The sequence below is a fragment of the Trichechus manatus genome, unplaced genomic scaffold (genome assembly GCF_000243295.1).
Source record: "Trichechus manatus latirostris isolate Lorelei unplaced genomic scaffold, TriManLat1.0 scaffold00055, whole genome shotgun sequence".
Classification (NCBI taxonomy): domain Eukaryota; kingdom Metazoa; phylum Chordata; class Mammalia; order Sirenia; family Trichechidae; genus Trichechus; species Trichechus manatus.
This window is the reverse complement of record NW_004443991.1, coordinates 10,916,218-10,931,310: the sequence shown is the minus strand read 5'-3', so window position 1 is coordinate 10,931,310 and position 15,093 is coordinate 10,916,218.

Below are 15,093 nucleotides of genomic sequence, written 5' to 3'. Positions count from 1 at the left end.
GATACATAGATCAATGGAACAGAGTTGAGAATCCAGCTATAAGCTCATCCACCTACGAGCAGCTAATATTTGACAAAAGCCCAAAGTCCCTTAACTGGGCAAAAGACAGTCTCTTTTACAAATGGTGCTGGCATAACTGGATATCTATATGCAAAAAACTGAAACAAGATCCATACCTCACACCATGTACAAAAACAAACTCAAAATGGATCATAGACTTAAATATAAAATAGAAAGCGATAAAGATCATGGAAGAAAAAATAGTGACAATGCTAGGATCCCTAATACATGGCATAAACAGAATACAAACCATAAGTAACAATGCACAAACACCAGTAGAGAATCTAGATAACTGGGAGCGCCTAAAAATCAAACACTTTTGCTCAACAAAAGACTTCACCAAAAGAGTAAAAAGACAACCTACAGACTGGGAAAAAAATTTTGGCTATGACAAATCCAATCAGCGTTTAATCTCTAAAATCTACAAGGTACTGCAAAACCTCAACAACAAAAAGACAAATTACCCAATTAAAAAATGGGTAAAGGATATGAACAGGCACTTCACCAAAGAAGATATTCAGGCAGCTAACAGACACATGAAGAAATGCTCACGATCATTAGCCATTAGAGAAATGCAGATCAAAACTATAATGAGATATCATTTCACACCAACAAGGCTAGCATTAATCCATAAAACACAAAATAACAAATGCTGGAGAGGTTGTGGAGAGAGTTATTCACTAACTAGACAGTAGATAAGAATTGTCTTAGGTGAAGGGAAGGACAGCACACACTACAGGGGAAGCCAGCACAACTGGACTAAACCAAAGCTAAGAAGTTTCCTGAATACAATCTAATACTTTGAGAGACAGAGTAACAGGGATGGGGGGTCTGGGGACCATGCTTTAGGGGGACATCTAGGTCAATTGGCATAACAAAGCTTATTAAGAAAATGTTCTGCATCCTACTTTGGTGAGTGGTGTCTGGGGTCTTAAAAGCTTGCAAGAGGCCATCTAAGATGCATCAATTGGTCCCAACCACTTGAAGTAAAGGAGAACGAAGAACACCAAAGACTCAAGGAAAGTATTAGCCCAAGAGACAAAAAGGGCCACATAAACCAGAGATTTCATCAGCCTGAGACCAGAACTAGATGGTGCCCGGCTACCACCAATGAACGTCCTGACAGGGAACACAACAGAGGGTCCCTGATGGAGCAGTAGAACGATGGGATGTAGAACTCAAATTCTAGTAAGAAGACCAGGCTTAATGGTCTGACCGAGACTGGAGGCACCCTGGAAAGCATGGCCCCTGGACTGTCTATCAGCCCAGAACTGAAACAATTTCCAAGGCCAACTCTTCAGAAAGGGATTGGACTGTACTGTGGGACATAAGGTGATACTCGTGAAGAATGTGCCTCTTAGTCAAGTAGATACAAGAGACCAAAGGGGCAGCTTCTGTCCAGAGCTGAGATGAGAAGGCAGGTAGAGTTAGGAGCTGGTTCAATATTGGGGAATCAGGGGCGGAGGAGAGGAGTGTGCTGTCACAGAATGGGGTGAACCGTTGAGGTCTCATAACAATGTAGGTAAAAAAAAGTTTTTTGTATGGGAGACTAACTTGAAATGTAAGCTTCATTTAATTACAACAATAAAAAAAGGAAAAAAAGAAAAAACAATGTACTGTGAAAAAAAAATCTGTCCTAGTTTCTAAAAATCACCTGCTGTTATAAACCCAATATTGGATTATGTGTCATACACTACTTGGCTTAAGTTCACACTCGGCATTCATAGAGCTTCAAAGTTATCAGATATTCAAATATCTCAACCTCCCCCTCTCCTGGTATCTGGGGATTTTGAAGGGCCGGTCCAGCAAAATTCTTTCAACCACACTTCAGACCATCCTGAGACTCTGGTATCTCTGTTGACCCTCTCTAGTACTTTCTTGGACCAGTCCACAACTTCTCCAGTCTACCTCCTGTTTCTGGAGCTGGTCCTTACTGTTGCCTCTGCTAGACTTTGAAAGACCTTCTTCTAATACTTCCAGGTGGTTTACCTTTAGTCAGAAAGTGTTCCAAATTATTTATTTTGCTTCCGTCAGTGAAGATTTAAGGGAGAGTATTCCAGAGCTTATGGAGTCCTTGGGTGGCACAAACAGTTAAGCACTCGACTACTAGCCAAAAGGTTGCTGGTTTGAACACACTCAGAGGCACCTCAGAAGACAGGCCTGGTGATCTGCTTCTAAAAGGTCACAGCCTTGAAAACTATGGAGCAGTTCTACTCTGCATACATGGGGTCACCATGAGTCAAAATTGACTTGGAGGCAACTAACAACAACATTTCAGAGATTAACCAGAAAGCTATTCAACACAGTTCCAAATATGGTGTCAATGACCTTCCTTCACTAATGATAACCTTGTATCCTGAAAAGGAAAAACGTCTTTTAAACGTCCTCATATCAGGGTCCAGTTTGGGGAATTTTCCCTAGAGACTAAAGAAAATCTTTGAGGTCTCATCTTTATCAGGAAGTTTTAATCCCTGGGTCCCTGATTCTGACTGTGAGTTTCATGTTCTCTTGACTGGCCTTTCCATGGTGTATTATTGTTGTTAGCTGCCATCAAGTCATGTCTGATTCATGGTGACCTTATCTACAACAGAATGAAATACTGCCTGGTCCTGTGTCATTCTCACAATTGCCAGCATGTTTGAGTCCATCACTGCAGCTATACTGCAATCTATGTCACCAAGGGTTTCCCTCACCCTCATTGGCCCTCCGTTTCACCAAACATGATGTGTTAATCATGCTCACTCCCAATGATGTGTCAAAGCAAGTGTGTTGGACAATGTTCTGTTGTGATTCATAAGGTTTTCATTGGCAAATTTCTGGAAGTAGAACTCCAGGCCTTTCTTCCTAGTCTGTTTTGGCCTGGAAGCTCTGCTGAAACCTGTCTAGCATGGGTGACCCTACTGGTATTTGAAATAGCAGAGGCATGGCTTCACCATCATAGCAACACACAAGCTACCACAGTATGAAAAACTGATAGACCAGTGGTTGCCATGGGGTATAGAAACTTTAATTCCCAAAGATCCAAAAAGGAACATTGACACCTATTTTATGTCAATATTGTGTGAGGGTACTATAAAACTGAGGTGCTTGGCGTGAGTAAAAATGACTGACAGAAACCTGAATCAAAACTACATTTTTGAATTAAATTCTAGCTTATCTTCATCCTCCTTTCTGCCTTCCTAAGAATAGAGCCTGTGATTTAGAGCCTTGTGACATGTAACTTCTTGTAAAACTTTAACCACTCTCAGCAAACAATGGAGAGGGCAAGGATGTGGTTTATGAAGAAATGTTATCAGGAAATATTTATCAGTATGGTCTCAGAAGAATGCTTGCACAGCATACCCCAGGAAGAAAGTATATAGTGATATTTCAGAAAATCACTTGCTAGGCTGACTCCAGGAAGTCTCTGTTAGAAATAGACCAGCTAGTCTTGTAAAATTTTAACTTGTAATTGTTTTGAAGCCATATGTAATCCCATGTGCCCATGATTATGGTTACATACTCCCTTCCCCAGTTTTCTGTATAAAAAGCTCACCTCTCCCTCAGAATGTTGGTATACTTTGTAATCTCACATTATGATGTGTTCCCCGGTTCAAGCTGTTCAAATTCTCCAATAAAACTCTTTGCTTTTACTTTTTTTTTTTTTTTTACTTTTAACAGAGCACTGTCAAGTGCTACAACATTTCTGGTGTCAGAAGTGGGACTTCAAAGGTACATTATCTTCAGCAACTCCAAGGCACCAAGGACTGGGCTCAGGTACTGCCAAGCTATTTGGACTCTCCATCTCTAAGGCTTCTTGAGAGTTGCCTCAAGGTAAAGAACCTTTTCAATCTGAGCTCCACGTGCTCGCATCACAGCTCTTCAAGTTTTATTGCTGGATTTAATTTCAGTTTATGCCTGCAGGTTGGTTTCATTTCTGTTCTTTCTCATAAGAGAGCCTGGATTTCCTTTACTGGGATGCCAGTTTGTATTTGTGATTAACTAGGTTTTGTGTGGTCATTACTGAGGTTCCCCAGAGTCTCACAAGTTGAAAAAGTATGGGCACGGGTTCAAGCAAATAATAACCCTTACGGTGTTCACCACCAACTGAAAGACACCTGTGAAAGGATAAGCTGAGACATAAGATGAGCCAGATGCACTAGGCTGCCCACTAGCTACAAGACAATTCTCATACAATAAAGGCAGTCTGTAAAACAAAACACAGACCACATCCTGTGGCGAATTCCTTAAAGGAATTTTGTTTGACTCTGGGAAAACCAAAATTTCAGTCTATATATTTTGGGTTGGGCACATGCCATTTTTTTCTGTTTTTGCACATGCATTGATCTGTCTGCTGAAAATATGGGTAATGCCACATCAAGAGGCAGCTCGGAGCCACCCTGTGGGACTCCTGCTTACTACATAAACATTTTGGTCCCTCAAGATGCACATTCTTGTCTGGCTGGCATACTCTCACCGGAAACAGTCTGGAAAATCAGTGGATATGTTGGGTTCTTTTGATTTTTATAATTGACTTTTCTGTGCAGCAAATTAGAAAATAAGGGCTCCTGAATTAAGCAACCTCAACTGGATGCCTATTTTGATTGGTACCTAGAAGCTTGTAATATATCAGGACAGTAAGATAACTTCCCTGCTTGACACTGTTTCAAAATTAACTAAGCAAAGCAAAAAACTACAATGTCAGAGCTCTGCACTTACCCCTTATGCTCCGTCACAGGCTCCATCACTCACCTCTCCATACCCCTCTTTGCCTTCCTCTTCCTCTGCTGATACCTTTGAACTTCTCTTTTATCCTAAGGAACCTGTGAAAGAGCCTAAATCTGTTTCTGAAATGCCTTTTAAAATTTGACCCATGGATTCAAAGAAGTCTCCTCATGACACAAGTATAGCTTTATTCCTTTGACTCACACAGAACTACATTATATTGCAAAAGATTTCTCAAAATTACGTGAAGATTCTTAGAAACTTGCCAAGGAATTTAACATTTTTATTGAAGCTTACCAACCTGGGTTTCCAGACCTATACCAGTTAGCCCATACGATAACAGGACCTGGAGAAAGCGAATTACGGCTAGAACATGCTAAATGGAGAGATCCTGAAAATAGTTTAGCCTTAAATATGGATAAAACAGCTGCCACACTGCTTGAAGATGTTCAAATAATAGGAAAAAGATTGCTTGAGACAATCCCTAAGGCTTTCTCCCTAATAATAGATTGAACAGAAATTCACTCCTGCATGCAAAACAAAGATGAGAATGTATGATTACCAGATGTGGTTATTCCAAAGGCTTTCTGAACACTTAGGGCTTGATCCATTACCCTCAGGTGTTTCTGGAGCTTTTAACACTGTATTTATCTCTGGTCTCAGGCCTGAAATTTCAGTCTTAGTGAAAGGGCACCAATTAGACTGGAAAACAGCCCATATTGCTGAGCTGACTAATCTGGCTCACAAACTCTCTCAGACCTTAGAGACCAAACAAACCTCAAAAGCGAATACACTAATGGCCCTTCAATCACGTCTCCCACTCAGAAGAAATTTACTAAACCCTCTAATGGCACTAAACCAGGCATTTTTCACTATTGTAAGAAGCCTGGCCATTGGAAAGTGAATATTATAAAGAAAAACAAACAAACAAAATTATAAACAAGATGCTGATGTTCCTTGTCCATATCCCTATTTAGAATGAAGAGGCTCCAGCTATAAAACAGGGGCTTTTCCTGTGGTACTGCTTAACTCGAAAGGGGAAATTATATTGTTAACGGAGAGCTTTTCAAATTCATAATTGACACTGAATTCACCATATCTGCCATTAACTCCACTTGTTTACGAAATCCCCTGCCCTGGTGTACGAAAACTTCAAAAATTGTGGGTGTTATTAATCAAGAACAAACCTTGATACACTCCCAGCCAGTCCTTATAGGCTTAAGTCCTATTGAGGAACTACACCCATTTTGCTTAATCCTGATACCCCAGTTAATGTGTTAGGAAGTGATCTCTTATCTAAATGGAAATGCCATTTACAATTCAATGAAAAAGAAGAAATTTTATTGAGTCTGCCTGACACCCATAAGCAAGAAGATCCTGAATTAGATAACATTCAAGGAAAAGAAGAAGTTATTTGCTATATGCAGGCACTTGTTCTGCCTTTTCAAGACTCAGACTTGCCTCATTCTCTCCCCCTAGAGGCCCTTTCCTTAGTTCCTGAAACTTTGTGAGCCACCACATCTACTGATGTAGGGTGAGTCTTGTCCACAGAACCAATTAAAATCCAAATAGATTTATCCAAGCCTTGGCCAAAAATTCACCAGTATCCTCTCAAATGAGAAGCCAAAGAAGGACTTACTCCAATAATACAAGGTTTTCTTTCTAAAGGCCTCATTGTTCCTTGCATCAGCCCTTGCGACACCTCTCTTCTCCCAGTTGAGAAACCAAATAATAGAGGCTGCAGATTTGTTCAAGATTTGTGGTCAATCAACTGCATTGTTATTCCTAGATTCCCAGTAGTTCCTAATACCCATTTATTACTTTCCAATGTCTTCTTGAACACAATTCATTTTATGGTTGTGGATCTTTGTAGTGCCTTCTTTAGCATGTCATGTATCCTGAAAGTCAATATTTGTTTGCCTTTACCTCGGATAACCAACAATTTACTTGGACTGTAATGCCCCTAGAGTTCACTGAATCTCTCACATAATTTTATCAGATTTTGCATGCAGATTTGAAGCCCCTACAGTTTGCCAAGAAGTCCATATTGCTGCAATACGTTGATGATTTACTAGTCTGCTCTGTCTCCCAGAAGGCTTGCCTTGAAGATAATGCAATCTTGTTAAAACATTTAGCTGCCAGAAAACATAAAGAAAAACTACAATTGGCCAAGTGTTCTGTCAAGTATTTAGATCACTTAATTTCTACAGAAGGAATTTCTGTTGATCTTAAGCAGGAAGAAGCTATTTTTGCCTTCCCTATACCTGAAACCAAAAAATAGCTGTGAAAGTTCCTAGGACTCTGTCTACTGCCGAACCTGGATTCCAGATGTTTAAAGGCCTCTGAGCCAGATTCATTCCAAATTACCCCAGAAGATCAGGAAGCTATAATTAAAGTAAAGGAGGCTTTAATGAACATACCCAACTTAGGTTTTATTAACTACCGTTTAGATTTTTTCTTGTTTGTTCATGAAGTATCTGGAAATACTTTAGGTATTTTAACTTAAAAATGTGGAGGACAACAGAGACTTGTGGTCTGCTATAGCTTGCAATTTGATCTGGTAATGAGAGGATATCCTCCTTGCTTCAAGGCTGTGGCCACTGCTGCTAAGTTAGTGGAGACAACAGCAGACTTTGTGCTGGGAAACTTTTTAGATGTTTATATACCCCATGCTGTATCTGCCTTACTTAATTCTGTTTTAATTCAACATCTTTCTGCTAGCAGACTCACTTCTTATGAAGTCGTTCTTCTAACTGCCTCAAATGTTAGACTCTGTTCTGTGACCTGTTCGAATCTGGCCACACTTCTCCCCATAGTTAATGAAAATGATTGTCCTTCTTATGACTGTTTAAATTTAACCAAACAATTATGGCCCCCTCAAAAGGACTTAAAAGAGACTCCTTTGACTAACCTTGATTTAGTTTTATTTGTAAATGGCGGTTATCTGAAGCCCAGCCCAAATGCTTGTAACTATTAAGCTGGATATGCTGGTACAGCTTCTACTGAAGTACTTGAAAGTCAGACACTTCCTGAAGCCACTTCAGCCCAATAAGCTGAATTAATTGCTCTTACTAGAGCATGTAAGCGTGCCTCAGGAAAGTCTGTCAATATTTATACTGATTCTAAATATAGTTTTTGAATTGTGCATGATTTTAAAATGTTACAGAAACAGAGGACTTTTAACCTCTTCTGGAGGCACTATAAAAAATGGATCCTTGATGGCAGACCTTTTAGATGCCTAAATACTCACTTCTGAAATTACTATAATAAAAATACAAGCACATCAACCAAAGGGAGTACCTCAAACTGAAGAAATTGGAGGAAATAATCTTGCTGATATGGCTGCTAAGCAAACTGCCTCTTATCTCATCTCTCATGAAAACTATGTATGGGGACTATCCCAATCTATTTATCAATGACTTTAACCTTTGTGAATAAACTTTAGAAAAACTTCTAAAGCATCAACAATTGTTCCAAACTGAGAACACTGAGACCTGAAAAGAGAGGGCTGCCACCGGGACCCTGATACTAAAATATGGACTGGACCAAGTAAGAAACTAGTCTTATCTAAATTTTTACATGTTCCTATGATGCAAGCCCTGCATGGAAGTTCTCACAGGGATGTGATAAAATTATTTAAATCATGAAAAGTATTGATGGGGAAAATTTTTTTAGGCTGCTTTGTATGTAACTACCTATTGCCCCACTGGCCCTGCTACAATTCTGGAAAATCTATCAAAGTTTTGCCTGGACAATATCCTCTATCTTCCTGAGCTATTCTTGAACAGCAACTAGATTTTATTCAGTTCCCACCTTTAAATGGCTATAAATATGTATCAATAATGCTCTGTAGATTTTCATGTTGGGTAGAGGCTTTCCTTGCTGAATGTATTACTGCAACCTTTGTAGGAAAGAAATTCCTTTAAAATATTATACCCACCTGGGGAGCACAATAAACTCTTTGTAGTGACCACGGAACCCATTTTACTAGTCAGGTTTTTCAAGAACTATGCCAAGTCTTTCCCATTTACCAAAGATTGCATTGTCCCTATCATCCTCAATCTTCTGGTTTAGTGGAAAGGAATAATGGAATAATCAAAGCCCAGCTTGTAAAACTTTGCTAAAGTTTAACTTTACCTTGGACTAAAGTTCTCCCTTTAGTCCTTTTGAATCTAAAGTCCACACCATTTGGACCCCCTAAACTTACTCCTCATGAAATAATTACTGGAAGACCTGTGGTCTTCCCTTATGTTGTTTACACTGGCCCTAACATGATACAAGCTGATTTTCTGAAGCATTGCCAGTCCTTAATGGAATACTTTAATAAATATCTTTTTCAGGTTAAAGAAGTCTTTGATGATCAGAAAACGAACACCCCAGAACTACATAAATTTACCCCTGGAGAATACATATGTATATTGGAAAAGACATCAACTAAAGGACTCATTAGAACCCCATTGGAAAGGACTCTATTTCTCCTTATTAACCCCTGTGCAGCAAGACTAGGCGTTAAACCTTGGATTCACCTGTCACAACTAAAGGGAGCTAAGACACCCACTTGGACTTGTCAGCCATCTGCAGAAGAAGATGACTTCAGAAGTAGTCAGCTAATCCCAAGATCACAGAAAAAGACTTCATGAACCCTGCTGAGATTTTTGGACTTTCCTTCATAGTGGTAGCTATTCTCATGCTGTTAGCTTTACTAAAAACTTGTGGTATTTTCCCTTGGTAAAATTTTATTTTCTCATGCAAGTGACCGAAGGAACTTGCTTTGTTGTAGCTGTTATTTTTATGTCGTTTGGTTTATTACATTACTTTTGTATAGTTTTTCTTCATTATGAAGCCTTTCTTAAATTTTATTTTACTGCGTTCAGTAATTCCCCTTAACACATGGAATGAAAATACCTTTGTTAAATTAGCCCAGTCAGTAGCTAGTAATTTGACTCAGTGTTAAATCTCTCATCCCTCTCCATGATCTGGGCATCAAAATTCTGATCCATTAGTGTCCCCTATATTAAATTATAGTTTTCTACCCAATGTTACTGTTAATCTTAACATCACTTTTAAATGAACCATACTTGTTAGACTATGGATTGTTAGCCAAACCTCAGATGTCATGCTTTAATTTAAGCCAATCCATAACACCTGACCAGGCCATGGGACACTTGAGATCTTGCTTTGCAAAATGTAGAGGTGTTCACATTAGCCAAATCAGCTATTTTCTCTAATACAGAGAATTCCATATACTTCTGGATTTTATCAAGTAAGGCAAAGGAATTACCTGACTGCATAAACAATGACTCATTCCCCCCTTTGTACTAGACTCTGGGACCCTCTAAAGATGAGAAAGTTGTCCATCTGTAACAATTCGTTAACAAAACATTCCCTTCCCACACAATTATACCAGAAATAACATGATTTGTGCTCCTTGTGGATATGTATTTTTATGTGGAAGATTGGATTATCCCACTGTCTTAGTTATCTAGTGCTGCTATAACAGAAATACCACAAGTGGATGGTTTTAATGAAGAGAAGTTTATTTCCTCACAGTCAAAGTAAGCTAAACGTCCACATTCAGGGCATCAGCTCCAGGGGAAGGCTTTTTCTCTCTGTCGTCCTTCTTCTCTTCAGTGTTTCCCCGGACTAGGAGCTCTCTGTGCAGGGGCCCCAGTCCAAAGGATGCGCTGTGCTCCCAGCACTGCTTTCTTGATAGTATGAGGTCCCCAACCCTCTACTTGCTTCCCTTTCCTTTTATCTCTTGAGAGATAAAAGATGATGCAGGCCACACCCCAGGGAAACTCCCTTTACATTGGATCAGGGATGTGACCTGGGTAAAGGTAGTGTTACAATCCCACTCTAATCCTCTTTAACATAAAATTACAATCACAAAATGGAGACCAACCACACAATTCTGGGAACCAAGGCCCAGCCAAATTGATACACACATTTTTGGGGGGACATAATTCAAACCATGACACCCACTAAAAAAAGACAAAAACTAAGTAATGAACCTTATGCTTGGGCATTTCCCTGTCTAGATGGATGCAACATGATGGGCCAGTGTACTTTATGCCTCCTAGGTGTTCCTGTAAATATTCATTCCTATGATGAAAGCACATGTTGGACCAGTGATTTGAAAATCTTTGCCCGATACAAGAGGGAACTTATAGAATCTAATGAAAACCCTTTAACAGAGAGACCTGGAGACAGATGGGTGTTTCCCTAGGCCCTCTTACCAGTTTATGGTATCCCTGACTCAAGAGATCTACTCACAATTTATCTGCTACCATGGCACAATTAGCCAATGACATTGCTGATGGAATAGCAGCCCAACAGAAATTTTTAGAATCCCTTGTTAAAGTTGTGCTAGATAAAAGAATAGTTATTGATTTCCTCATAGCAAAACAAGGAGGAGTCTGTGCCATCACTAACACATCCTGTTGTATGTGGATAAACTCTTCAGAAGTAGAATGAGACATTAGATAGATCCATCTGAGAGCTATCTGGCCTCATTCAATACCCCCCCCCCCATGCCTGACTCCCCTTTTCTTGATGTTTTTAGCTTGTTACCTGATGGCATTGGTCCTTGGTTGCTCTGTATTGCAAACAGGTTTAATTATATTGATTATTGTAATAACTATTTTAGGACAAGTCAAATATGTTATGAAATGCTTGTCTAACCAAATTACTAAATCCCTTACTATGCAAATAGTTATATACTTTTCAGAAACTATACTTTGAGTTAGTCATTTTGGAAAAGTTAAGTTGTTCCTCCCGATGTGGCCTTGCTCTACCCTCCCCCCAACCAAAGGATCACTGAAGTGGAGGGTCTAAGTTATGGCATAGAGAAGAGCCTACTTAACTGGATGGTGCCTGGCTGCCACTAATAGCCATTCCTCTAGGTGGAATGAAATAATAGGTGGTGTCTAGGGTCTTAAAAGCTTTATGAGAGGCCATCCAAAGCTCCAACTAGAAGTCTATGCAGAATAAAGCACTCTTATAATGGTGATCAAGGAAACTCTACAGAGATTCATGATAAAAATGGGAGAATGTCTGAGGGCATTCTAAAATTGAGGTGCTTAGCATGAGTAAAAATGACTGACAGAAACCTGAATCAAAACTCCGTTCTTGAATTAAATTTTAGCTTGTCTTTAGTCCTCTTTTCTGCCTTCCTAAGAGTAGAATCTGTGATTTAGAGCCTTGTGACTGTAACTTCTTGTAAAACTTTAACCACCCTCAGCAAACAATGGACAGGGCAAGGATGTGGTTTGTGAAGAAATTTTGTCAGGAAATGTTTATCAAGATGGTCTCAGAAGAATGCTTGTGCAGCATGCTCCAGGAAGAAAGTATATATCAATATTTCAGAAAATCACTTGCTAGGTTGGCTCCTGGAAGACTGTTGAAAGATAGATCAGCTAGCCTTGTAAAATTTTAACTTGCAATTGCCCAGTAGCCATACATAATCCTAAGTCCCCATGATTATGGTCACATACTCCCTTCCCCATTTTTCTTTATAAAAAGCTCACCTCTCCCTCAGAATGTTGGAACACTTTTTGATCTTGCATTATGTTGTGTTCCCCAGTTCAAGCTGTCCCAATCCTCCAATAAAACTCTTTGCTTTCATTTTTAACAAAGTGTAAGTTTTGTTAAGCACTAGGACAATATAGTATGAGATTAAAATTTCAACGAAGGCAGAAATTTTGCATTTGTCTTTTCCATAGTGCCTTTTTAATAAGGACCAGTTAAATTGAATTCCATTAACTCACAAAGATCCAATTTAAAGACAGTGAAACTCTGTACTGCTTAATTCAGTCTGTATCTCATCACTTACAGGAACTATTTCTAGCAATGACCACAGTTCATAAATGGAGTGTTTTACCATATTGATGTGTCAATAGGGAAAAGTGCACCATTTGGCCCCCTTTGCAGGCCTTCATTTTGGAGTGTGATTTGGGGCATGGCAGAAAGCCAGAAGATTTAAAACCTTTGCATATGGTCACTAAATTTTTTTAAATCTTTGAAGCTAAGTCACCAAGCTTTTTTGTCAGCCCCACTTTTAGTGGGTTTTCACACAAGGTTGTGAATCTGAGCTGCAGAGACATGGTGACTTGGGGCAGAACTAGCTCCAATTTTCCTCCTGTCTAAGATAACTATTGCAGTCCTTGGGAGGAAAAAACAGTCAACGTGCCTGGCTGGTAACTGAAAGGCTGGAGGTTTGAGTCCACTCAGAGACACTTTGGAAGAAAGTCTGTATATCTACTTAGAAAAAGTCAACCATTGAAAACCCTGTGGAGCACAGTTCTACTCTGACACACTTGGGGTTACTATGAGTCAGAATCAACTGGGCAACTAGTTTTTTGTTTTTTTTTAATGATAACTATTAGTAGAGACAGTAGCAACAACAACTGTTTGATAAGTCCCAGAACAGGGCCTCACTGGAGGTTGCTCAGTTGGTTCCCCTGATACACATCACAGAGAAAACTCTGAGTAACTGAAAGAGAGCTAAACTGACAGAGCATTCTTAGTTGGTTCTGTGTTAAAATGTAAACTGCCCTCCAGCAATTTACATAGACTTTCAGGCAGGGGAAGCCAGTTAAGCAGCAATTTTCAGGAAACAGTGCTGATTCCTGAATTAATTACCTCACCTCTTAGCAACATTTAGTTTTTTCCTCTTGATTCAATTCTTCTCACCTGCTGAGATCTGAAGATGCTCATACTAGATAACGTCGTATGGCTGCCTGGATTGAAGAAGTAGCATCTCATCACAGATGGGCAGATTGCCCTGGTGAACTCACATAGCAAATGGTAACTGCACTTTAATTGGTCTCCATTATTTAAACTCACAATTACTTTTGATTGGGATACGTTTAAAGCAAGAGGAGAGCCTAAGTAATCCCACAAAGGATGATATATATTATTCACACATATCTGAACAATTAAATATACTCTCAGAATTATTCGCAATTCAATTTTCCACCAGAGCTAGTTTTTCTTAGAATGGTGATCAGCAGTTACAATATAAGACAGGAAAGGAAACTTTATTTCAATGCTTTAGGAATTTTCTCATAGGTAATATTTATATAAATTCCCATTTAGCCCTATTTAAGTCATTCACTAACAGATATAAGAAGAAAATAAAAAAGAAGCAAGGAAGGAAAGATTGTTTTTTCTTCAGAGCATCTAGAGAGACCACTGCAGTGAGGAACTAACTTTAGAGGGGAAACATTCTTAATTCTTTCACTTATTTATTAATATATCCAAAATACATTTTTTTGAACTCCCATACATTGTTTGTGGGTGTAAAAATTGGTACAACCACTTTGGAAAATGGTTTGGCAATCTCCATGAGAGCCAAAACTATGTAAAACCTACAATACATCAATTTCTTTCTTAGGAATGTGAATATACATGCATCAAAAAACATGTATAAGAATGTTCATAGAAACACGAATTTATATAAGCCCCAAGCTGGAATCTAAATGCCCAAAAACACTGGACTGGGTAAATGAATTATAGTCTATTTACACAATAGATATTATCAAGTTAGAAGAACAGACTAACTACACACACAAAATACTTGGATGAATCTGACAAAACATGACTTTTTACGAAAGAAGCAAACACAAAAGAATGCATACTGTATTATTCCATTTATATAAAGTTCAAAAATAGGCTAAATTAACCTACTGGGTTAGAAGTCAGGATAGGTGTTAAGTTTGTAGTAGCTACTGTAAGAGAGTAGGAGGGAGTCTTTCGGGATTCTGAAATGTTACATTCTTTGATTTGTGTGCTGGTTACAAGAGATGTGTTCATAGGCAGAAAACTAACTGAGCTGTACATTTCTGGTTTATATAATATTCTGCATTGTGTAACACTTAATAAAAATAAGTTTATATTTAAAAAAGTTTTTGTTGCATGCTATGTGCCAGGTACTGAGCAACAGAAAAGAACCAGTACCAGTTGCTGCTGAGTCAACTCCAACTCATGGCGACCCCATGTGTGTCAGAGTAGAAATGTGCTCCATGGGTTTTCAGTGCTGTGATCTTTCAGAATTAGATCACCAAGCCTTTCTTTTACTTTTTAAGTTTAATCCATTTATTATTGTTGCCATTTATGGGTTGTTGTTGTTATTATTAGGTGCCGTAGAGTTGGTTCCAACACTGTGTACAACAGAATGAAACACTGCCCGGTCCTGTGCCATCCTTGTAACCATTGTTATGCTAGAGCCCATTCTTGCAGCCACTGTGTCAATCCATCTCGTTGCGAGTCTTCCTCTTTTTCACTGACCCTCTACTTTACCAAGCATGATGTCCTTCTCCAGGAACTGTT